This window comes from Panthera onca, chromosome X, assembly GCF_046562875.1.
Source record: "Panthera onca isolate mPanOnc1 chromosome X, mPanOnc1 haplotype 2, whole genome shotgun sequence".
Classification (NCBI taxonomy): domain Eukaryota; kingdom Metazoa; phylum Chordata; class Mammalia; order Carnivora; family Felidae; genus Panthera; species Panthera onca.
Window position 1 is genome coordinate 91,593,608 of NC_138357.1, and position 24,668 is coordinate 91,618,275.

A 24,668-nucleotide genomic window follows, 5' to 3' on the forward strand; every position below is an offset into this window, starting at 1 on the left:
ATGAGAGGATATGGGCTGGGCAGCAACAGTGTTTGCTAATGATGAGTCTGTATCGTGTTGCTGCATATCACCAATCTGGGTTCTTATAGTTCCTGGTAGAAGGCATGAGGATCAGTGAATGTGTCGATTGCTTTTTAACGCTCACTTCATCCCTTTCCAAACACATATAATATTCTCTTCCTGACTCTCTGTTCTTCTTTACCCTGTGTTTCCCCCAAAAGGTCAACAGTTGTTTTTTTACCACTAGACTAATGGATCTTAAACAAATTACTTCTCCATGTCAGAGTCTCTATATTGTACCACTCCAGAGGCACCATCCTATTATAATTTAAAGGTTTTTTTTTTACGTTTTATTTAATTTTGAGAGAGAGACAGAGCCGGGGGCGGGGGGCAGAGAGAGAGGGAGACACAGAATCCGAAGTAGGCTCCAGGCTCCGAGCTGTCAGCACAGAGCCCGACGCAGGGCTCGAACTCACAGACCGCGAGATCATGACCCAAGCTGAAAGTCGGACACTCAACTGACTGAGCCACCCAGGGGCCCTACCATCTCATTATAATTTAAAGACTATGATGCTGAATACCTTGGTGGTACACCCACAGCCGCATAACCCTTTTTACTAGGATCTCTTAAGTTTATGTATGTGATCTGCCTGATGATTGGTCCTTCGCTGTCAAAGGACGTTGGTAACCTGGGCCTTGGAATTTGCGTCTGTGTACAAAATTCCCTGTTGTGCCTAATATCACCACTTCTCTTTTTTATTTTATAGTTTTATTTTTTAAAGTTTATTTAGAGAGAGTGAGAGAGAGAAGGTGAGGGGCAGAGAGAGGGAGAGACAGAATCCCACACGGGCTTCATGCTGTGAGCAAGGAGCCCGACATGGGGCTCGAACTCCCGAATCGTGAGATCATGCCCTGAGCCGAGGTCAAGAGTCAGACGCTTAACCGACTGAGGCATCCAGGCGCCCCACCAGTTCTCTATTTTAATACTACCTCTATTACCCCTATTTCAAGAATCTCTAGACCGCTTTTTTTCCCTCTTCAATGTTATATATTATTTGACATTTTCTAGAGAGATTTTATTTTATTTTATTTTATTTTATTTTATTTTATTTATTTTATTTTATTTTCTCTTCTCTCTAGCATCTATCTATCATGTTTATCTATCCCTATATCCAACGTGGGGCTTGAACTCATAATGTCGAGATCAAGAGTCGGATGCTTTACTGACTGATGTAGCCAGGCGCCCCTGGAGAGTAATTTTATAAGAATGCGTGAAAGATACTATATGACTGTCACAGACTCTGCTTGGGTGAACCCAAACTGAGACAGAGAATCAAGTGCAGGTGGTTTATTTGGGAATTGTTTTCATGAGGTAACAGTGGAGAAGTGGGAACATGAGATGGGGAAGGGAGAAAACGCAATGTAAGTGTACACAGTGGAGGTCATTGCTATGAAGGAGAGCATCTTCCTTCCACCTGGGCCTTGTAAGAAGTGTAAAGAGAGTGGGGAGCCTGCGCAGCTCAGTCGATTAAACGTCTGACTCTTGATTTTGGCTCGGGTCATGATCTCCCGGTCATGAGATCGAGTCCCACGTTGGATCCACACTGAGTGTGGAGTCTGCTGGGATTCTCTGTCTCCCTCTCTCTCTCTGCCCCTCCCTGGCTCGTGTGTGCTCTCTCTCTCTCTCTGTCTCTCTCTCAAAATGAATAAATAAACATTAAAAAAAAAAGTGTAAAGCAACTGATGGGAGACTAGAAATTTTATCTGTGTATCCATCTCTCCATTCCCCCTATTCTTTGGAAACTGCCCTTGGGGCCATTACTTTCCCCTCCCTCTGGGTCTCATTTAACATGCAGGCGGAGCAAACTGCTAATATCCTGGACAAAGTCCTAAAGCAAAAAGCTAAAAGAAGAGGTGTGGCTTGAGGTGGGATAGAGGCAGAAGTGGGTCTTTGCACAGAACTGTCCTTTATAGCTTTGGTTGAAATGGGAGTAGGGCCCAGAGCGTATAATTAAGGTACTGGAGTCATCTTGTACAAAGGCCAAATAGTGGATATTGAGACACCTGTTGGGCTAAATGAAAGAAACCCTGATGGCAAATCACTGTCAGCGATTGCAGTTGTCAAAGCAGAGGGAGCTGGCAGTTTACCTGGTAGGTCGGCACCCAAAAATCTTGACTCAGAGAAGACTGTAACTTATATCGAAATCGGACCTCGAGCAAACAGGCAGGTATAACTGGAAGGCAGACCTTAGCAAGGCACAGCTCAGCAAAGAAACAAGTAAGTAAACGTAAGTGGCTCTTTGCTAGAGGAGTCGGTGCATAAAGATGGCTTCCCAAGAGGCCAGGTAGCAGTCCGATCTGTAGTAAGGCTGTAAGGTTTCTAGCAGAGTTTGGTATCTGGGGGAAGGATGTGAGGCAGGGAAACACTGGGGGAGAGGGAGGACAGAGACACAACACATCAGGAGTCCTGTTTGATTGGCATGGCTGAAAACAAGAGTACTAAAGTGACCCTGTGGGTAGTGCTAGAGGAATTGGTAAAATAGAGGAGAAAGAGTATGGTGTTCATAGTAGAAGGTTGAAATAGGGTGAGGTTCTTTCCAGAAGGCAGGGCTGAATGGGCTGTGGTCACACATTTGGGTGTCACTCTTGAGAAGCATGACTGTATGTAAAGCTAATGTACAGCTATTCCAGGACCTAATCGTTCTATTTCTTTAATGGTTCTTGACTGTCCATTTTTTTGAGAGAGAGAGAGAAAGAGTGCCTGCTCGAGAACGAGCAGGGGTGGGGCAGAGAGTGAGAGGGAGAGAGAATCTTAACCAGGCTCCATGCTCAGCTTGGAGCCTGATATCTCAGGACCTTGAGAGCATGACCTCAGCTGAAATCAAGAGTCAGACGCTTAACTGACTGAGTCACCCTGGTGCCCCTTAAGACACTATTCTTCAGAGTGCCCTCGAAAAGATTTATAAAACTCCTGGTCTCTTAAGTATAACAATGTAAGCAACTCCTATCTGGTGCCACATCAAGCTACTACACACCTCAGTTTGCAGAGAACAAGGCTCTAAAGGGAAAGGATAGAGAATAATGTCTTTGTATGAAGGAGAAAGGGGTGGAGGGGGTGGTGAGGAGAGACAGGTGGTTCTCAAGGTGTGATCCCTGGACTAGAAGCATCAGCATTTAGAATGAAGTGGAAATGCGAATTCTCAGGCTCCATGCGCGACCTACTGACTCAGCAGTCGGTTTTAGCAAGTTCTCCAGGTCATTTTGACCCTTCCTAAAGCTTGGGAGATACCCCCGTGCGCATGCACACATACACACACACAAAAGCTAAGCCGGGATGCCATTTCCGTTCACTCCCCCCCTGCCCACCCCATTACTGTTGAATTAGACTCAGGTTCACAGTTCAGGACAATGCTCCAAATGTCCACTATTGATTAATCAATTCAGGAATGTCTGCCTGAACTTTGTGATGGGGCAGAGGATGGAGGTTACACATATCAGTTACAAGGGCATATCCAGGTAAGCACAATGGATCTCCAGCAGAACAAACACTGCAGATAAATAAACACTTGAAATGTTCCCAGATCATTTTTCCTCTTGGCCAGGGCTACTCAAACTTTCATCTGCACGTGAATCCCCTGGGGATTGGATTTAACCTGCAGATTTGGGTTCAGTCGGCCTCGTGCTTGGTCCAAATTCTGCTGTTTTTAATCGCCTCCCAGATGCTGCTGGTGGTGCTGGTCACCATGCCTCAATTTTTTTTTTTTTTTTTTTTTTTGGTAAAGTTTATTTATTTATTTTTGAGAGAGAAAGCGCGAGCAGGCGAAGGGCCAAGAGAGAGAGAAGGAGGCATAAAATCCAGAGCAGTCTCCCGGCCGCAGCTGTCAGCGCAGAGCCTGACACGGGGCCCGAACCCATGAACCTCGAGATCATGACCTGAGCCGAAGTTGGACGCTTAACCGACTGAGCCACGCAGGTGCCCCCCGACGCCTCGATTTTAACACTAACTCTCTAATCTTAATTGTTCTGCCTTATTTTTGTGATTCCCTGCCAAAATATTATTTTTCGCAAAAATAAGATAGTATTCTATTTTCCAAAGAAAAATACCAAACCAAACGATACTGGGTAGAATGCCCTAAAGGGCAATTAACTGCAGCATCCGGGTGTATATTTTGTGCAGTGCTCAGTCGCTACTCCTGTGCCCCTGCCTGTGTCAGACCTGTGTTGCAGCATTGAGAGAAACCCCTGGAACCTTCCCACCTTTATTTGTGTTTGTTCCCTCACACTGTTTTCTACCTTTGGTTCAATGCAACGTGGGAGCCAAAATGGTAAACAGCATTTGATGACTGATGCCTTTCCCTTCTTCTCTCTCTTAAATAAAATCTACCTGCTGTCAATTATGGAGTGCTTCTAGGCAGCTTTAGAAATGTTAGGAAAATCAGGCCAGTAATACTTTGGAACCTGTTCTCCCTGGGGTTCCCTTGCATTCCAGCAATAATAATACATTAAAAGCCTCCTCATCTTCTCCTCTTCAACCTTTCTTTTCTTGTACGTGTTTCTTCTTTTCCTAGCCTTGCCTAAGTTATTCTACTTGGTTTTTTCCCTACCAAAAAAAAAAAAAAATTGCTCAGTCACCATGGAGTACAGCCAGCTGCAGCAGTGACAACCAAGATCCTCTGTGCATTAAGAAACAACCGATCAAAAACAAAGAAAAAAAAACCCCAAAAACCCTTTAGGTTATTGTTTTTCTTCTCCTAAAATTCATTTGTTCTTTTTTCTTTTAATGTTTTTTATTTAGTTTTTGAGAGTCAGAGCACAAGTGGGAGAGGAGAAAGAGAGAGAGATTGAGACAGACAGTGGATCCTAATCAGGCTCCAGGCTCCTAGGTGTCCGCACAGATCCCGATTCGGGGCTCAAACCTATGAATCGTGACATCGTGACCTGAGTTGAAGTTGGTCACTCAGCCAGCTGAGCCACCCAGGGGCCCCTTCTTTTTTCTTTTCTTTCTTCTCTGTCTCTCCCCCTTACAGCTTCCCCCTCCTCCTACCCCCTCCCGTCTCCCTGTTTTTCCCTCCTTCCTTCTTCCTTGTTCTCTTCCTCCTACCTTCTCTGGTTTGTCCCCACCCTCTTCTTCTACCTTTGTCTTCCCTCCCCACCATCATTGCTGCTGGAGTGTTCAGCCATTAGAAAAATCTCTGCTAGTAAGGTCGATGTGTGCATCCAAAGTCTGTCCTTGTGGACTCCTCTGATCCCTAGCTCAGTGAAGCCTGGAAGGGTTATTTGAGGCTCCCCGTGCAGTAACCACCCTTCAAACGAGTGCCCCAATTGTTTGTTTTAAAGTACTGCATGCATGTATGTATGTATGTATGTATGTATTTATTTATTTATTTATTTATTGTTGAGAGAGAGGGAGAGAGGCAGAAGCGGGGCTCACCCGTTGAGGTGCTGGAACTCACGCACCGTAAGACCATGGCCTGCACGGAAGTCTGATGTTTAACCGACTGAGCCCCCCAGGTGCCCCTACTGAATTGTTATTAAGTGACAACCTGAAATCTAACACTTGCAGCTGGGAAATGGAGTTACTATTAATCTGGAACAAACAAGGTATGGTTAAGGCAGCGGTGTGCTTATGCCATTTCATTTGAACAGGTGACATCATGAGGTGGGCCATGGCTCTCTCCAACTCGGGGGTGGGGACGTTAGTCTCACGTTCACTGCCTGGATTGCCTTTTTTTTTTTTTTAAGTTTTATTTATTTATTTAAAAAATTTTTTTTTCAACGTTTTTTATTTATTTTTGGGACAGAGAGAGACAGAGCATGAACGGGGGAGGGGCAGAGAGAGAGGGAGACACAGAATTGGAAACAGGCTCCAGGCTCCGAGCCATCAGCCCAGAGCCTGACGCGGGGCTCGAACTCACGGACCGCGAGATCGTGACCTGGCTGAAGTTGGACGCTTAACCGACTACGCCACCCAGGCGCCCCTTAAGTTTTATTTATTTTGAGAGAGAATGCGAGCAGAGGAGGGACAGAGAGAGTCCCAAGCAGGCTCTGTGCTGTTAACCGCGGAGCCTGACGAACTCTTGAACCGTGAGATCATGACCTGAGCCGAAAACCAGGAGTTGGTCCCTTAACCAACTGAACCACCCAGGCGCCCCCGGAATGTCTTATTGATATGGTCAAAGTATGGGCTGCAGCTTCCTTGATAGGCCGATGTCCCGAGCCTCTGAGAGCTGCATGGACATGTGTGTGACATCATCACGGCCCATGCAAGCACTTCTGCCAGGTCCAGGGCTCTGAAGCCATTTGGTGGTATTTTAGCAATACAACCGGGGGCGGGTGGTGGGGAGAAGCAAAACTGGAGAGCTGTCAGAACACCCAGTGCCTCGTCTTCCCGCAGCAGCCTTGCTGGGAGCAGTCTTCCCTGAGGTTCTCTCTTCTCTGACCCTCTGGGCTGTGTTTTCTCCTCCCGAGCTTGCTCGAAGCACTGCCCAGCACTTTTTTTTTTTTTATTTTTTAGTTTATTGATTTATTTATTTTGAAAGGGAGAGAGAGAGAGCACGCTCAGGGGAGGGGAAGAGAGAAAGGAAGAGAGAGAATGCCAAGCAAGCTCCATGCGCTCAGCGCGGAGCCCTGTGTGGGGCTCGAACTCAACAAACCATGAGATCATGACTTGAGTCAAAACCAGAAGTTGGACACTTAACCGGCTGAGCCACCCAGGTGCCCCTGCCCAGCACTTTTCTGATTGCATGAGGCTTTGGCGGTGCCTGCAGCCGACCGGCAGAAATCACATTTTGCAATCGCAGGCTGAGTAGAAGGAAAAGCTGGGCGGTGCCTTCTCCGTCCCCTCTTTGTCCTTATATTTCTGAGTCCTTGTCGAAATCTACACGCCGTGCTTTGTTTTTGTACACGGTGGCCTAGCCTTATGTGCACATTGAACATAAATGAATTTTCCTGTACATGTGCAAAAGGGAGATACCGAGGAGGGATTTAAATATGTCAAGAGACTCTGCCCATCTAGCACTCAATGGCCGAGTGCTCCAGATTGAGACTTCCTAAGCGGATAGCAGATTCCATGCTTCCATCTCCGGCTCCTTGCACCTATTTTTGTGCCTCACTGAGTCTGATTCTAGTATTTAAAGACTCAGCATGTATTTTGAATACGATATGACCCCTGTGTGAAACTGGGCTGCATGGGAGAATTCGGTTTCTCCAAACAGGTGTTTCAGTGGAGTATTCAAACAAGAGTGTAAGGGTGAAAAAGAAGAGCATGGGAACTGCAATCAGACTGCCTGGCTCCACATCCCGGCACTAGCAACTGGCTGTTTTGCCCTCAGTCTCTCTGTGACTCAATTTCCCATCTGTACAGTGGGGTTAGTGTTTGTAGGGGAGGAAACACTTTTCCTCTCCCCCTTAGGTTCAGTCGCCAGGGCCTGCGAATTAAACAGACAAAAGACAGATTAACAGGAGAAAACATTTATTATTCATGCACACAGGAGCTTTACTGAGAAGTGAAAAACCCAAAGTTAGAAGTGGTGAGGCTTGAGAGTTTATATGTCATTTTATCAAAGGCAATATAGTGTGGAGAATCACCCGGACAAAGGAAAAGGGAGTTTCAGAGTCTGGGGTCTGTCTGTAAATTGGTACAGGGTAAATAGCTGGAGCATACTAATGGCAATAAAGTGTTATTTTGTAAGATTTGTTAATGCAGTTTCAAATTGGTGCCATTTCTGGGCTCTTCCTTTCTTGGTATGGGAGAGGGGAGGGAGATAGCTTCATAAAATGAAATTTATGCCCTGCTTTTAGGCAGAAAGGGGGAGGACAGAGAGGTCTCATGTCTGCTGTTGCTTTCAGCTCAGAATAATCTTTCTGCCAAAGTGGAGTGTTTCGGGGTGGCATAGTATGATCCCTTTCAGAGGGTTGTTAGGATTAACTCCAGTGAGCATTTTAGAAATGGTATTTTTCCCTCTCAGTGAGATAGGGGAGCGGGTCTTTAACCACACAGCTGGGGAAGTACATGTATGCTCTTTGGGGACCGTTGGCAAATGGGAGTTCCTTCCCCAACCAACAACCCACAGAAGCCAAGGTGGGCAATCCAGTAGCCACGGAGAGTGAGGCCTGGCCCTGCTGAAGACCTTTCCTCAACCCATAGGGCTTAGAGTGGGCTGGTGGCTTGAGGGCCTGGCTGGTGGTTAGGGGTTGTGTTGGGCTGGGCAGACTGAGGAATGATGGTTTATCTCTAATGGCCACTCTTCCTGCCCTCAGTGCTGGTATTTCCTCATAATATGCCTGTGTTCTAACAACTTCCACCCACAACTGGCTCATGAGCTAGTCAGTCTAAGGGTCACAGTCAGACATAGGTAGAGCAGAGCTGGTTTTCTTCATATTCCTCTACTCTGCTCTCCAATATTTTCTCTACCAGCCCCCGAATAAATGCTTCATGGGCTGTTCCTCAGTATTATCATGGTAACCCAAGCCTCCCGGAAATCTCTTTTTCGAGCTGAATCCATTTAGAGTTCCTCCTCTAGGGGCTCAGCTTTAAATCCAGCTAATAAGGTAAACTAAGGCCTGCTGAGGTGTTAATGAGGGTTAATGAGTTTGACTTACTGAGGCCCAGCTTGTGGTGATAACGGTTAACTGCTACAAAATTATTTGATGGCACAGTTTGCCCCTTCTCCTCTTCCTTCCCCATTCCCACTGGCCTGCTATAATTCACAAAATGTCCAGCTTGAGTCATTTCTTTGGGCTAATAAGCTAGTGAGGGGCCTAAAGTTATGTGCTTAAGTAGGGACACACTGAAGAACAAGGAGATCTGAGAGGCCCCTTGTTTCTGACAAAAGCCGGCCAGTTAGGTTTTCATGGGCATGATGATTTAGGGTGGGAAGAAGAGAACATGGGAGGTATCCCCTTTGTAGTTAAGAAAGGGACTTAATTTGGAAGCACCTGGGTGGCTCAGTCTGTGAAGCAAAAGACTCTTGATTTTGGCTCACGTCATGATCTCGTGGTTCGTGAATTTGAGCCCTGTGTTCGGCTCCATGCTGACACCATGGAGCCTGCTTGAGATTCTCTCCCTCCCTCTCTGCCTCTTCTCCACTCTTTCTTTTTCTGTCTCAAAATAAACAGATAAATATATAAGCTTCAAAAAAAAAAAAAAAAAAGGAGAGAAAGGAACTCATTTTCCCCTGAATATCATGCCCGTCTAAAGAACTCCTATCAGATCTGGAACATTTGCAAAGTATCCTCCCCCAGGGCATCCGCTCCTGTGAAATATTTGGAATAACTAAGAGTGTAGCTTGTTAACTGGGCTGTTAAAATCCAAGTGTGTTTTCTACTCCTGGATATTGGAAGATCTTCCTTCCTAAATCAATTGTGTGCTGAGCCTCGGACTTGCTCTTTTGTCCCGAGTTGCCGTCCACCTAGATGTGTCTGTAAAGCAAGTTGGTGTATTCATGATCCTGACTACTTTGTTCTATAAAGCCCAGAAAATTCTTGGATGGCTTTCCGAAACTGCAGTTTTGGGTCCAGATGCCTCCCGACGAGGCAAATTGTCCACCCACCGTGTTCATCTCTGTGGAGGCTTTGTTGTGTGGAAATAAATGATCGCCACCCATGTGAGAACAAAAGCTATTCATTCAGAGCTCTACCAAGGGAGTCAGCCACCGTCACTTGTGTTTTGGCAGCAACTCAGGCAGGCAGAGAGGTGGGAAGGCTTTATCTCGGAAAAAGAGGAAGGCTTCAGGGGTGTCCTGATGGCTCGCACGGTGAAGCCAGAGGTGGCTGACTAGAAGTGGGGCATCTCAGGTGGTTATTTAGGGGAAGCGTGTCTGGCTTGCTCTCATTGGTCCTAACTCAGAAGTAGGGACAAAAATTAGGGAAACCGTCAGTCATTCAGTCAAGTCTTGGCCATTTCAGGCCAATTATTCTAGGAGTTACAAGTCCGATTATAGACAGTAGGCAGGCTTTTGGGCCCGGTTACTGGGTATAATGTGCTGGTTTCCCTCACTGCTCGCTGCACGTTATGGGCCAGAGTTCAATTTTTATATAGATGGTGTGGCCATCTGTCCATTAGCCATTCATTCTCTCAGTCGAGAGGTACAACACTTCATAGCTCTTTGTGTGAATGAAGTTATTTGATGATTTTCCATACACTGCACGCGGACTTTGGGAAATAGTTTCTTTAAGAAACTCCGAAGTGGTTGCTGTGCTGTGTTGCCAGGATCCCTCTTCAGGAGGGGAGGACTCATTCCACTAGGTGCCCTCGGGCGTCAGGGACTTGCTCTCTCCTCAAGGAGCTGACTTGCTCAAGGTAGTGCCTTTTCCCCACGGGTGGCCAATAGCCAATGACCGGTCAGTGCAGGGGCTGTAGCGGCCTGGCCCCCTCATCCCAAGTTGTGACAACTTTCCAGCTTCTGGGCTCCCATTACGCTCTACTGAGACCTTGGCTGGGACGGCACCATGCCTCGCCTTCTCCGTCTGCCCAGCTCTGCTGCCCTTTCTTGGCCGAGCGAGCACTTCAGGATAATCTTCCTGTTTGGTAATCTCCACCTCCGTCTGCCTCCCCGGGGATAGTACCTAAAACAATCCCTCCTTCTCTTCTCCTGATTTGAGGGTACCATCTGCTTCCTGCTGGGACCGTGACTGACTGACACAGGTTATGACATTTACTATTTATTCGTTAAGTTCAGGTTTATGATTCACGACAGGATTTTGTTGTTGTTAGTGTTAGTTTTTCACATAGACCAGGGCCCGTGGGGTTAGTTTTTGTGAATTGGGGTGTGTGTAACAGGTTTTTAATTTTGAGAGAGAGAGAGAGAGAGAGAGAGAGAGAGAGAGGGAAAGCATGAGCAGGGCAGGGGCAGAGAGAGAGGGAGAAAGAACCCCAAGCAGACTCTGCACTGTCAGGGAGGAGCCCGATGCAGGGCTCCATCCCACCATTGTGAGATCATGACCCGAGCCGAAATCCAGAGTCAAAGGCTTAACCGACTGAGCCACCCAGGCGCCCCTAATTTCTTTCTTTCTTTCTTTCTTTCTTTCTTTCTTTCTTTCTTTCTTTCTTAAGAGAATTGTTATTTATTTTTTTGAAGTTTATTTATTTAGAGAGCGAGCACACACAAGTAGGGGAAGGGCAGAGAGGGAGGATGGAGAGAGGGTCCCAAGCAGGCTTTGCACTTGTGCATAGACTGATGCGGGGCCTGAAGTCACAAACCGCGAGATCATGACCTGAGCCGAAGTCAGATGCTTAACCCACTGAGTCACCCAGGCGCCCCCTAATTTCTTTTTTAATCACATTTTCTGGTCTGTCAGATTTACACATGCACACACACACACACACACACACACACACACACACACAGACTCCTTATCATGCCCGATGTATATATACATCTAGGATTCAGAATTTAATGGAAGTTTGTTACTACACAGAGAAGGGACAGATGTGGCATGTGTTGGTTTAGACTTGTATGAAGATGATCAGAGGAAATGACAGAACAGCTCATCTGTTGCCAGATTATAAATCTTTCGCACGATGTCCGACATAACTACCCTGTAAGAACATGTACCAAGAATCTCTGCGGTTCAGATTATGGCAATTTTGACAAACATTGGGCTCTCCTGGCTCTTGAGCCAAGTTCAGCACCCCCAAGACAACACCATCCTAGGGAAGAAAGTGGGATCCGTGTGCAGGTGCAGTGAAAAACATGTCCACGTGCAACTTCCTTGTGCTGTGGAAAGTTCTTTTTCTGCAGAATTTCTGTGAGAGGTAGAATTGTAGCACAGAGCTTTATTTATTTACTTATTTATTTTTAAATGTTTAGTTTTCAGAGGGGTTGGTGTGTGCGTGGGGCAGGGGCAGAGAGAGAGAGGCGGGGACAGAGGATCTGAAGCAGGCTTTGTGCTGACAGCAGCGAGCCCGATGCGGTGCTTGAACTCACCCACCGTGAGATCATGACCTGAGCTGAAGTCTGACACTCAACCAACTGAGCCACCCAGATGCCCCTAGCACACAGCTTTAAAGCATGGGCCCTGGAACCAGACTGCCTTGGATCAAATCTGCCTTTTGCCATTTACCTGCTGTGTGGCCTTGGGCAACTACTTAACTTCTCTGTGCCTCACTTTCCTCATTTGTTCAGTGGAGAAGATGGTAAGATTTGATCAGGTAGTTGTGCTGAATAAACAAGTTAATCTAAATGAAGAATTTAGGATTGTGCCTGGCATGTAGTAAGCATGATGTAACTACTTATGAAGTCAGTTTCATTGTTTTCCATGTAGAATTTAAGAATTCTTGTGTGGTTAGATCTGTTTACATTTTCCTGTTTATTTTTTTCCATTAGGAAAGAAATCACAGAGGAAGACCAAACAAAAAGACTTTCCAACCCTAATATGTTAGCCTTCACCTGTATTTTTCTCTTGCACATTTCTTTTCAATAATGAAAAATGTGGGGCACCTGGGTGGCTCAGTCAGTTAAGCGTCTGACTTCAGCTCAGGTCATGATCTCAGGGTTTGTGAGTTCGAGCCCCAGGTCTGGCTCTGTGCTGATCGTGCAGAGCCTGCTTGGGATTCTCTCTCTTTCCCTCTCTCTCTGCCCTTTCCCCCACTTGGGTGTGCCTGCTCTCTAAATAAATAAACTTTATTTATTTGTTTGTTTATTTTTTAAATAGAGGGTTCCTCGGTTTTTTGTGTGTGTGTGTTTTTTAGTGTTTTATTTATTTTTGAGAGATAGACAGAATATGAGTGGGGGAGGGACAGAGAGAGAGGGAGACCCAGAATCTGAAGCAGGCTCCAGGGCTCTGAGCTGTCAGCACAGACCCTGACGCGGGGCTCAAACCCATCAACTGTGAGATCATGACCTGAGCTGAAGTCGGACACTTAACCAACTGAGCCACCCAGGTGCCCCAAAACTTTAAAAAAAATAATGAAAAATGTGTTACGGCTGAAAAAATAAGAAAGTTTAAAGACAAGAAATATGTACTTCATTTCCTTCCAGTCTATCAGGCAGAGTTTTAATATTCATAACATGTAAAGAGTACTATAAATCAATAAAAAGACAAAGTACCTACTAGACATATGGGCAAAGTATATATACAGGCAATTTACGGAAGAAGTATGAATAACCCAATAAACATGAAAAGATGAGTCACCTTACCAGTAATGCAAAAGTGCAAATTAAAACTAAGATCCTTTGCCATCTATTATTTTGGCAATAATAGGGAAATGAGCAAACTAGATTCCTTTATTCCTAAACAAATTCCCACCCCCATCTTTACCCCACGCTATCGCTAGTATTTTGGAAGCTCTTCATGTTCTGTCCATGCTAGGGCTTGCTATTCAGTTGAAATAAGGTTTTTTTTGTTTGTTTTTTTTTTGTTTTTTTTTGGTTATGAAGTAATGTTTTTCTATCAACATTTAAAATTTCAATATCCGTAATCTACCCCCTCCCCCCCATCTTTTGTTTTCTGTCTTGACTCTCTCAACATCTTTTTGCTGAATTCATGCTTGCCGTGGAAGATGGAGTGGAGGATTCCTCCAGTACTTTCTTCAACTGTGTCCATTTATTTGTATTGCTGTAAATTGTGCTTTCACTTTCTAACAGCTGATTTCATCCTTCTCATAGCCATCTTTTGCTTTTCTGGGTTCGCTTTTCTCTTGAATTTCCTGAGCTGCGGCTGCCATTTGGAAGTTCGGATTTTAAGATAGCCCCTCATGTTTCAGATAAACCTCGCTTTTTTCTTCAACCACGCGAGTAGGTTCTATTACCTGCAATCAAAATAATGCCTAACTAGGACAGGAGTCTTACTGAAAACTCGAGGTGGGAGAGATCGCATCTAGTTAGTTGAATCAGCAAAGGCTTTATGAGGAAGTTTGTAACATTTATGTTTCCGGAAGCTTTTGTTATCACCTACCAAGAATGGGTAAAGTGTTCCTGGTTGAAGGAGGAACAGTAACAGAAGCAAGTCAGTAAAAAGCGTAAGAAGCATTCTGATTTGGCTGGCTCCCAGGATAGAGGGGCCAGTGTGCAAGCTGCAAAGGTGTTTTGGAGATACCATATGGAGGCCCTTGAATGCCGGGGACAGATTTTGAAACGAGTCTGACATTGAGGAGCTATGAAAAGGGTTTGACCAAGAGCAGTGGCATAATTGAAGAGGCTGTTTGTAAGAAATCATCTGGGCACAGTATGCAGATTGGGATGGAGTGGTGACTTAGAGCAGGGCAAGTCCGGGAGACTGTTGAATTAACTCCCAGTGTAATGAAGGTCTGAATGTGGGGAAATGGAAATATTTCACATTCTAGGCAGGATTTGGGTATGGTTGTGTTTTTATGTTCTAAGGCTCAAGCATTCACGGATAATAGTGATAAAATGCAGCATGGCCAAAAATGTAACCCTTGGGGTGCCTCGGTAGCTCAGTCAGTTGAGCGTCTGACTTGGGCTTAGGTCGTGATCTCTGTGCTCTTGAGTTCGAGCCCCCAGTCAGGCTTTGTGCTGACAGCTCAGAGCCTGGAGCCTGCTTCGGATTCTGTATCCCTCTCTCTCTGCCCCTCCCCCACTTGCGCGCGCGTGCTCTCTCTCTCTCTCTCTCTCTCAAAATCAGTAAATAAAAAACTTCAGAAAATATTTTAAGTGGAGTAAAGGGTGAGTTCGTTTTTGATGTAGCAAGAGTTACATTTTTAAATTCTTTTAATTTTTATTTATTTTTGAGGGAGAGAGACAGAGAGAGAGAGGGAGAGAGGGAGAGAGAATTAGCAGGGGAGGGGCAGAGAGGGGGAGACAGAATCCCAAGCAAGGTCCCTGCTGTTGGAACCCGATATGGGGGTGGGGGCTCAAACTCACGAACCATGAGATCATGACCTCAGCTGAAACCAAGAGTTGGAGGCTAACTGACTGAGCCACCCAGACACCCGTACCCCCCTTAAAATATTAATCGAACAGTTTCTCATGGTATTTCAACCAATGACATTGACAATGTGTATGAAATTAGTATTGCATCCTTTGATAGATCTTCGAAGAACTCAATCTTTAGAAATGTGTTTCTGAAAACGAATTCCTCATTTTTCCTCGAGAGTCCTCAGCTAAGCAGTCTCTTACTTTTAGCATGTTCCAGAATAATTGTATTGATCTTGCTCCTTGAGTCGTTTCTGGGAAAATCTGCACTCTGAAGCTTTTCTTAACTTCAGAGACCCAGGGGAAAGGGGGGGGTTGGCCCCTCCCAATACAGCCAGTAAGCTCAGGAATGCTGAGGTGAGAATAGGACAAAAGAGTTTAATTTGCTTTGGTAATAGCACATCAACCTGAATTTGTTTTCCCTCCTGGGACTATGGATCAGTACTGCAGGAGCTCGAGGTGAGAATGGGGAGGATACATAGATTTTTCGAGTACAGTGGATTCCGTGGTATGCTGTTCTGATCTGTCTCCTCATCAGTCCAGGACTTTGAAGTGCTGATTCTCTGCTTCTGGGAGTGCTGTCAGCTCTTTCTGGGAATTGCCCTTGGTTGTTAACATTGCCTTGCTTTGCCCGTCTGGCTTAGTCTGTAGAGCGTGCGATTCTTGATCATGGGGTCTCGAATTCAAGCCCCGCGTTGGGTGTAGAGTTTACTTAGAGAAAAACTGCCTTGCTCAAGGTCAGACCTTCCTTTGGGGGGCTGAGTGGCTAGACTGTATCCAGTGGATGGTCTGTTTGGGGGTATAAAGGCCCAGCTCATCAGCCCAACTTGGGACAACCTTGAAAGGTCAGCCCAGCTTTAGGGCTCCTTCTGGAATTGGCTGAGACATTCTGTAGGAGTTTCCTGTTACTGAGTATAACAAATTAACATACATTTAAGGGCTTAAAGCAACATCGATTTGTTAATGTACAGTTCTGGAGGTCAGACGTCTGAAATGGATCTCACGGGGCTCCAATGAAGGTGTCAGCAAGGCCGTGTTCCTTCTGGAGGCTTTTGGGGAGAATCCACTCCCTTGCATGTTTCAGCTTCTGGAGGCCATTGTGGTCCTTGGCTCATGACCCCTTCTTCCATCTTCCTAGCCAGCCATGTAGCATCTTCTCTCTTCTCTGACCTCTGCTTCCATTCTTACTTTCTGACTCTGACCCGCCTGCCTCCATCTTTTCCTTAGAAGGATCCATGTGACTACATTGGGCCCATCTGGATCACCCAGGCTGATCGTCCCATCTGAAGACCCTTTACTTAATCACAACTTCTAAAGTCCCTTCTGCCATCTAAGGTGATATTCATCGGGTCTAGGGATTAGGACATGGATAACTTTGGGGGAAGGGTCTTTATTCTGCCCGCCACACCTTTGCTGTGGCTGCATCACAGACTGACTTCTCCTTCTGCCCGGTACTACTGCCCTGCATCCCCCGCAGGTGTCGATCCTAAGAGTACTTCTAGTAAACTTCCTTGCATATAAATATCCATCTTATAGTGTATTCCTGGGTGGACCCAATCTGTTGCACAGAGAAATAGAGTAGCTTAGGAGAAGGGTCTGGGCAAGGAACTCTGCACTTCTGGTGGGGTTAAATTATAGGTACTCGGTTTTGTTTTTAAGTTTGTTTATTTTTGAGAGAGTGCAAGTGGGAGAGCGACAGAGAGAGGGGGACAGAGGATCCGAAGTGGGTTTGTGGTGACAGCGTGACGGCAGCGAGCCCACCATGGTGCTCCAACTCGTGAACTGCAAGATCACGACCTAAGCGGAAGGCAGACGCTCAACCGACTGAGCCACCCAGGTGCCCCAGAGTGTAAGTACTTCTGAGAGCCTTGGCTGACCAGAGGCGAACTTGGAATTCCTTTGGATAGTACCCTGTCTTTACTCCCTAATGTAACATTCCATAAGTTTAGGGGCTTCGATCCTATATTAAAAGTGAGGGGTTCTGTGCTCACTTCGGCAACACATACACTGAAAGCAAGGGACTCAGCTTCTCCTTGGCTTTCTCATATAAGAGATCCTCCCATGTAATGCTGAGCAGAAATGTCAGGGGTGTCAAAGGGTAAAGTAGACAGGAGGCGTGTCTCAGGTAGGGCTTCCTGAGCAGCAGATTTGAAGAGGAGGGTAAGTCTACAGAAGGTTTCTTAGGAAATACCGTAGTGTGAACACTTAGGGAGGAGGGGAGGAAGTAGATTTGGGCAGAGGGAGAAATTGGGTTCCAGTGTAGTCTTGATCAGCAATTTAGACAGTCCTGGGGGGTAGCTCTGGAGCTGGGATGGTCCTTTAAAGGGGTCCCAAGTCGGACACCCCTGCCTTGGCTAATCACTGCAAGCGATCTGCCTTCAACGAGGGGAGGGAAAACTGCCAAACTGGTGTGACAAAGTGGCTGTATGATTTTGCACTGCGATGAGACCCAATATGGGAGTTCTAGTCACTCCACATCCTCATCAACGCTTGGTTTTGTCAGTTGTTATTATGCTTATTATTATTTTTTAGCCATTCTTTTTATTTTTATTTTTTTAAAGTTTATTTATTTTTAAGAGAGACAGAGTGTGAGTGGGGGAGGGCCAGAGAGATAGGGAGACCAAAATCGGAAGCTCTGAGCCATCAGCACAGAGCCTGATGCAGGGCTCGAACCATGAACCGTGAGAACATGACCTGAGTGGAAGTCGGATGCTTAACTGACTGAGCCACCCAGGCGCCCCCCGATTCTTTTTTTTTTTTTTTATGTTTATTTATTTTTGAGAGAGACAGAGCATGAGCAGGGGAGGGAGGGGCAGATTGAGAGAGGGAGACACAGAATCCGAAGAAGGCTCCAAGCTCTGAGCTGTCAGCACAGAGCCTGATCCAGGGCTTGAACTCAGGAACCGTGTGATCACGAGCTGAGCCAAAGTTGGAAGTTGGACACTTAACCAACTGAGCCAGCCACGTATCCTCTTTTTAGACATTCGTGAGGGTGTGTATCTCACTGTGGTTTTAATTTGCATTTCCACAATGACTAATGGGTGTTGAACATCTTTTTTTTGTGCCTGTTCGCTATCCATATTTCGTTGGTGAGGTGTCTTCACATCTTCTACTCATTGTTATTGTTGAATTTGAGTACAGGTCTTTTATCAGATATGTTTGCAATATTTTCTTAAGTCTGTTACTTGTCTCTTCAAGTGGTCTTTTTTTTTTTTTTTTTTTTGTGAGAATAAATGAGAATTGGGCACCCACGAGGCTCAGTCGGTTAAGCATCCGACTTTGACTCAAGTCATGATCTCACGGACTGCGAGTTCCAGTCCCTCATCTCTCTTACTACTGTCAGTGGGGAGCCCGATTTAGATCCTTTGTCTCACTCTCTCTGTGGCCCCCCTCCCCCCACTATCATGTGTTCTCTCTCTCTGTCTCTCTCTCTCTCTCAAAAGTAAATAAACAGTCTAAAAAAAAGAAGAATAAATTTTCACAATCTGAGCTCAGTGCCTAGGTTTTGAGCATGGAACAAGCAAAGAAGGACCAAGGTGGGAAAAGCTGGAGTGGCATAGCTGTGCATCCAAGGACCACGGTCAGGAAGATTGACCAGTTTTTGTAAGACACATTTTTCTGTGCTTCAGTTACTTGTGCTTCATGGCGCTGATGTAGAATTACCAAAAATAAATACAGCAAATTATACCAAGCTTGATTGGGAAACCTTGAGTTCCCTCCTACTGGGGAGATTCCTGCCAGTGGAAATAGCACTCATGCAATGCTAATTATACAAAACAGTTGCTTACTCTGTATGTAGTAAGGTGTAAATGAGAAGATGGTACTCAATAAATAAAATCAACTGTAAAGAGAGAAGCTGCTGGTCCAAAGAGGCCTAGTCTGTTTTGGCAAGAGCCTGGAGGAACCCACCTATGTTGCTTGAAAGCAACACCTAAGACACAAGGCCTTCGGTGCGGGTGGTTTATTTGGGCTGTGATCTCAGGCAGTAAGAGTGGGACCTGCAAGGAGAATAAGCTGTTTGAAAACGTAGTGGGTGATGTCACTGCTATGGCCTAGCTCTCGTGTATTGACTCCGTTTGCCCAAACCCCAGCTTCTGTGTGTTTTGCTCTTAGTGATTCATATCTACAGCCTCCTTTATAGAAGTACACTTGAACTATTAGAGTTGCCTTGTCTGGAGACATTGAGAGCAAGGAATGCCTGGGGGTTTGTCTTCCCAGTGCCCAAGGGCAGCCCATAGCCAATGGCTGATGGCTGTATAGGACAGCAGTAGGCCAGCTCCCTTACCATGAAGTGGGCCAAACAGGTATGACTGAAATCCCAGAGTTCCCCAAGGCTGGGATTCACCTAAAATCTCCCTCTTGGTTTGTTTCTTCCCCAGCCCTGCTCTGCTTCCTTAACTCCCCGCCTCCTTCCTCCTGGGAGCACGTACTTCTGTAATAGATCACTCACACATGAATCTTCATCTCCGGGTCTGCTTCTGGGGACAGGACCAAAACGCAAGGATGCATTATTGAAGTGGCCCCTGTAGGGAACAGGACCATTACTCTGCCACGACGTCATGAGCATACAGTTCGACAGTTTGCGACAAGGCTTCGTATTTTGCCTTTCTAAGAATACGAATATTGAAAAAAATGTTTAAGGAATTATGGGAAACAAACAAAAAAATAGAAAAAAAGAATTATGGGAAACATCAGTCCTTTATAAAGCTTATTTCCTCTGTATTTTGCATTCTCAGTAGTGAGATACAAAACGAGACATTTCATTTTTCAACGTCTCGGTGTCTGCTTTCATTCCAAGGTTTTAGTGAAAACTAATTTACAAGGTAAAAGCAGTATATAAAATCTTAAGAATATTTCAATTTTCCCAATCCTTTCTACATATATGATATTATACAAGGTGCCTCTAAGTGAAAGAGTAACAGGAATAATGAGTTGCCATATTATGGAATTTAGTAAATCCATTAAAAATATTTTTTTAATATTTATTTATTTTGAGAGAGAGAGAGAGAGAGAGAGAGAGTGCACATGCGCATGTGCGCAGGGGAGGGGCAGAGAGAGAGGGAGACAGAATCCCAAGCAGAATCTGCACTATCAGCGCAGAGCCCCGCATGGGATTCAATCCCAGGAACTGTGAGATCATGACTTGAGCTGAAATCAAGAGTTGGAGGCTTAATCAACTGAGCCACCCAGGCACCCCCAAGAAATTTTTTTTGTTTTATTTATATAATTAATCTCTATACCCAAAATGGGGGTTGAACTCACAACACCAAGATCAAGAGACGCATGCTCTTTCAATTGAGCCAGCCAGGTGCCCCATAGTAAAGCCTTTTGTACATTCTTCCCAGAAAATGAGAAAATGAATGACTGAATTGCCTGTATAACAAATGCATGTGCAAATCACATGCTATACAAGGCACCTGCCTGGCCCAGTTGGTAGAGTATACGACTCTTGATCTTGGGGTTATAGGTTCGAGCCCCACATTGGATGTAGAGATTACTTTAAAAAAATCACATGCTTTCCCATGCCTTTTCAAGCTATTTGAAGGAGGAGCTAATTATCAACTAATATATCAGTAACAGTGCTTTCTGATGATATAACCACTGTTTGACTTTAGCATATAGCTTGGATTGGAGTCACTTTGCTGGAATACATCTATTGGTATTCATTTACGTAACTAGGTGAACACGGTTTCTCAGTTCTTACCTCTATAAACAATATGAATTTACTGGAACCTTTTAGGATCCTGGGTCTATTATTTAGTTCATCTCATGAAAGGCTGATGGTGTGCCCGGGTGTGGTTTACTCTGGAGATTGCAGTAAAGAGCACCCCTATGCTATACATTTTATTTTTTTCGTTTTTCTTTTCCTTACCAATTAGACAAGAAGGCTCGAGTTAGGTTGTATTTCTGCTATGTCTGGGCCACAGGGATGCTGTGGACCTGTTTACTCACGATTGCAAAGAAGCAGTAGAGAGTCCTTTTATGAAATTCTTCAGACAGAACCACATTAATGCTATCACTTGGAATTACTTGGAAAGACGCTTTCAATATGAGGCCACGTTGCGCGCCATATCATCAGGGATCTAATGAAAATTTAGTAATGTGTATATTTCCTTGATGGATTTTGAGTATCTGATTCTCTTAGCATCTTCAATTATACATTTTTTAGGAAAGCCATCTTTAAACATCCCATTCGTAATAACCAGTCCTACATAAATAGATTTTATGTATCCAGATTGGGAGTTGGAATTTTCCAAGATTTTACTCACCCTTAACTGGTGCTTTTTGTTATACTTTGTACAAATGAGAGCTCATCAATATAACCATTGTATTCATTGTACTTGTTAATATCTTAATGCTATGAAAGCCAGAACAAAACTAGTGAGCACTGCCTTGCTGTTCTAGTAAATTTTAATTTTGAGAAAATCTTGCAGTCATTGCAAAGAAAATGTGAAGAGTTAGGTTGATGGTGAACTAGACTGGTTGATTTTAAGTGCCCCTGAGAGACTGAAGAAGAGAGAAGGGAAAAAAATAATCATGCCAACATTTGACTCTGGAAAATAAGCAGCTTCATCATATATCAGTGCCTAAAATATGAGTGAACATAAGAATTGCAAATGAATTGGGGAGGAGAGAACTCTGTCTTCTTTCACTTGATTTTGTTTTGCATTGGGCTAAGGGATTTTTTTCCTACTACAAACTAACAATGAATTTCCAACTTTAAACTGTGGCAGGGGCGAGATTTACCCTGTTGCAAGTTGCAGTAATGAAATAGATGCTTTGTCGAAGATCCGCTTTTTTGGCCTCTTTTAAAATCCTGTAAGTGGAGTCTAATGAAGCTGATTAATTAGAAAAATGATAGTATTCATGGCAGAGAAATACCTTATCACAAACATATACTTAATCCTGAAAGCATAATGCCGTGTGTGTCCATATGCTCAGGTTCTGGAGTCCTTCGGTTTTACCTTCAGGTGAGGAGCCAGATCCTGCCGGATTAAATGAGCAAGTCTTGGGTTGTTGACCTACATGGTTTGATTTATGGAATGAATAGTCCTCTGTAATTCTCTACGCTGTGCTGCTTCCCAAGTGCTGATTCTTGGTTTTTATTTTATTTTTTAAAAGTTGTATTGAAAATTGCTTTTAATGCTTATTTATTTTTGAGAGAGAGACAGAGCATGAGTGGGGGAGGAGCAGAGGGAGAGGGAAGCACATGATCTGAAGCAGGTCCCAGGCTCTGAGCTGTCTGTCTGGGGCCTGATGCGGGGCTCGAACTCATGAGCTGTGAGATCATGACCTGAGCTGAAGTCTGACGTTGAACCAACTGAGCCACCCACGCACCCCCAAAATTTTATTTTATTAAAAAAAAATTTTTTTTAACGTTTATTTATTTTTGAGACAGAGAGAGACAGAGCATGAACGGGGGAGGGTCAGAGAGAGGGAGACACAGAATCTGAAACAGGCTCCAGGCTCTGAGCTGTCAGCACAGAGCCCGACGTGGGGCTCGAACTCACGGACCACGAGATCATGACCTGGGTCGAAGTCGGCTGCTTAACCGACTGAGCCACCCAGGCGCCCCCCCAAGATTTTATTTTTAAGTAATCTCTACACCCAACATGGGGCTGAAGCTCACAACCCCTAGATCGAGTGTAGGCATGCACCACTGACTGAGCCAGTCAGGTGTCCCTGATTCTTGCCTTTTTTTTTTTTTTTAAAGAGAGAGAGTGGGGGAGGGGCAGAGAGAGAGGGAGACAGAGCATCTTAAGCAGGGTCCATGCTCAGCACAGAGCCCGACCCGGGGCTTGATCTCACAACCATGAGAACACGACCTGAGCCGAAATGAAGAGTTGGATGCTTAACCGACGGAGCCACCCAGGCGCTCCGATTCTTGCTTTTTAAACCAAAACTCCGTGGGAACTTCTACCTTGACAATTATTACTATGTCTTGGGATTTTTTTTCATCTACCTTTGTTGCGGATGCAAGCATGGTGTACCTCATCTGTCCCTTCGGTAGATGACCATGTGACTTAGGTGGAGGCAAATCTGAGTACAGAATCCAGCTCTTCTAAGTGTGTGACCTCAGGCAAGTCACTAGGATTTAGAGCTTGGATTTGGAGCTTTATGACCATCTACAAAGGATGTAATGTTCTTATTCACCCCTAATGTATCAGCTCTGTGAGTCCTAGAAGAGAGCTCTTGCTTTTTTTTTTTTTTTTTCTTTTTAAACGGAGGGACACACATACAAATACTTAGGAAAGTGAGATATGTACGCTACGAATACAGCCCTCTTTACATGGATGAATAAAGCAGCCCAAGGTCAATGTGAGCCACCTGACATTTGTCCCTGTACTCTGGTTACTCAATTTTAACTGATTCACATGCTAAAGAATGCAGGGTTATCTCTCGTATTTTTCACCTTGAGTAAATCTAGATAACAATGTGAGATGAAAAACGATGGTACACCTAATGGCAAGCTTAAGGTGAAATTCCATGAGATAAGAAATGTCCTGTATGTGCGTATGTGAGTATCCGCTGGGCAGTGGGGAGAGAAAAAGTGAGAGACAACTTCGCATTCAGGGGGAGGACCACTAAGTTGTCAATATGGACCTGGGCAGAGACACTGGGGCATTTGTCTCGGGGTGGATGTGGCTCTTTAACCTTGTTGGAGGATGTTACCTTACCAGGGGATGCCAAGTTTCATCAAAACCCATGGCCAGGGGCGCTTGGGTGGCTCAGTCGCTTAAGCATCTGACTTCAGTTCAGGTCATGATCTCATGGTTCCTGAGTTTGAGCTCCACGTCGGGCTCTGCTCTGACAACAAAGAGCCTGCTTTGGATCGTCTGTTTCTCTCTCTCTGCCCCTCCCTCCCTCCCTCTCTTTCTCTATCTTTCTCAAAAATAAACATTAAAAAAAACCCCACAGCCATCACCCTCCATCGAATCCAAACCCATCATAGTAGCCTCAGCAAGTTCAAAGACAGCATGGGTAAGAAATAACTTAAGCGGTAAAATGGCAAGCTTCCTGCTAAATTGTATCAGCAGTAGTCTGGGAAATATATATGAGAATGAATTCTAAAGATACTAGACCGGAGAAGGTGAAGTGTAACTGGCTAAATCTACCTATTAATAGTTCTGGCCTCATCGGAAACTTGACGGTCTGGACCATCCAGACATATTTGTTTCCATGTATTACCTGAAACGGCTGGGGTGGTTGACTAAGACGAACAGTAGAGTGGCCTATAAGGTTGAGATGCCAGAAGTAGCCTGAAGGCACTCAGGGACTCAAAAATTGGAATGTTGGAGTGAATTTATTGTGTGTGCCCATTCCCCAACTTCTCCCACGGTATCCACTCACATGATGAAAATGACATACTCCCTCCCTTCTCCCCGCTGCCCTGAGAAATGCATGGGGTTAGGGGCTTGAGTACTCTGTCATAGCTATCTTGTTCAGGTTTGCAGTGATGGTTGGAGAGGCTGCCGTTGAGCTGGGCTTCCTCATTTCACTGGGAAGGATGGAATCTCCAAATGATAAAGGCCAAGGGGAGACATTTAACTATTGGAGATAAAATGGGCCCAATTACTGTTACAGGCAACAGAGCCAGAGTGGCATTTGGATGTTTTGTTGTAGGGATCTCTGGGGATGGCTAATTGATTTCGGTGTTCATAACTGAAAAACATTATCAGTTTATTGTCACAGTTCAGCTTCCTCAAGACCAAATCCTGAGACAAGATGTGCACTGGGAAATTTTCCTGGGGCGTGCTATTGGGATCAACAGCCATGACGGAGTGAAGGGATCAG

The 24,668-nt window shown here is 45.0% G+C and overlaps 1 long non-coding RNA gene across 1 annotated transcript in view; it reads left to right on the forward strand.

Moving 5' to 3' along the window:
- The window catches only part of LOC145713927 (uncharacterized), a 465,264-nt gene that overhangs the window by 87,989 nt on the left and 352,607 nt on the right, over nucleotides 1–24,668 (forward strand). The window lies entirely within an intron of this gene.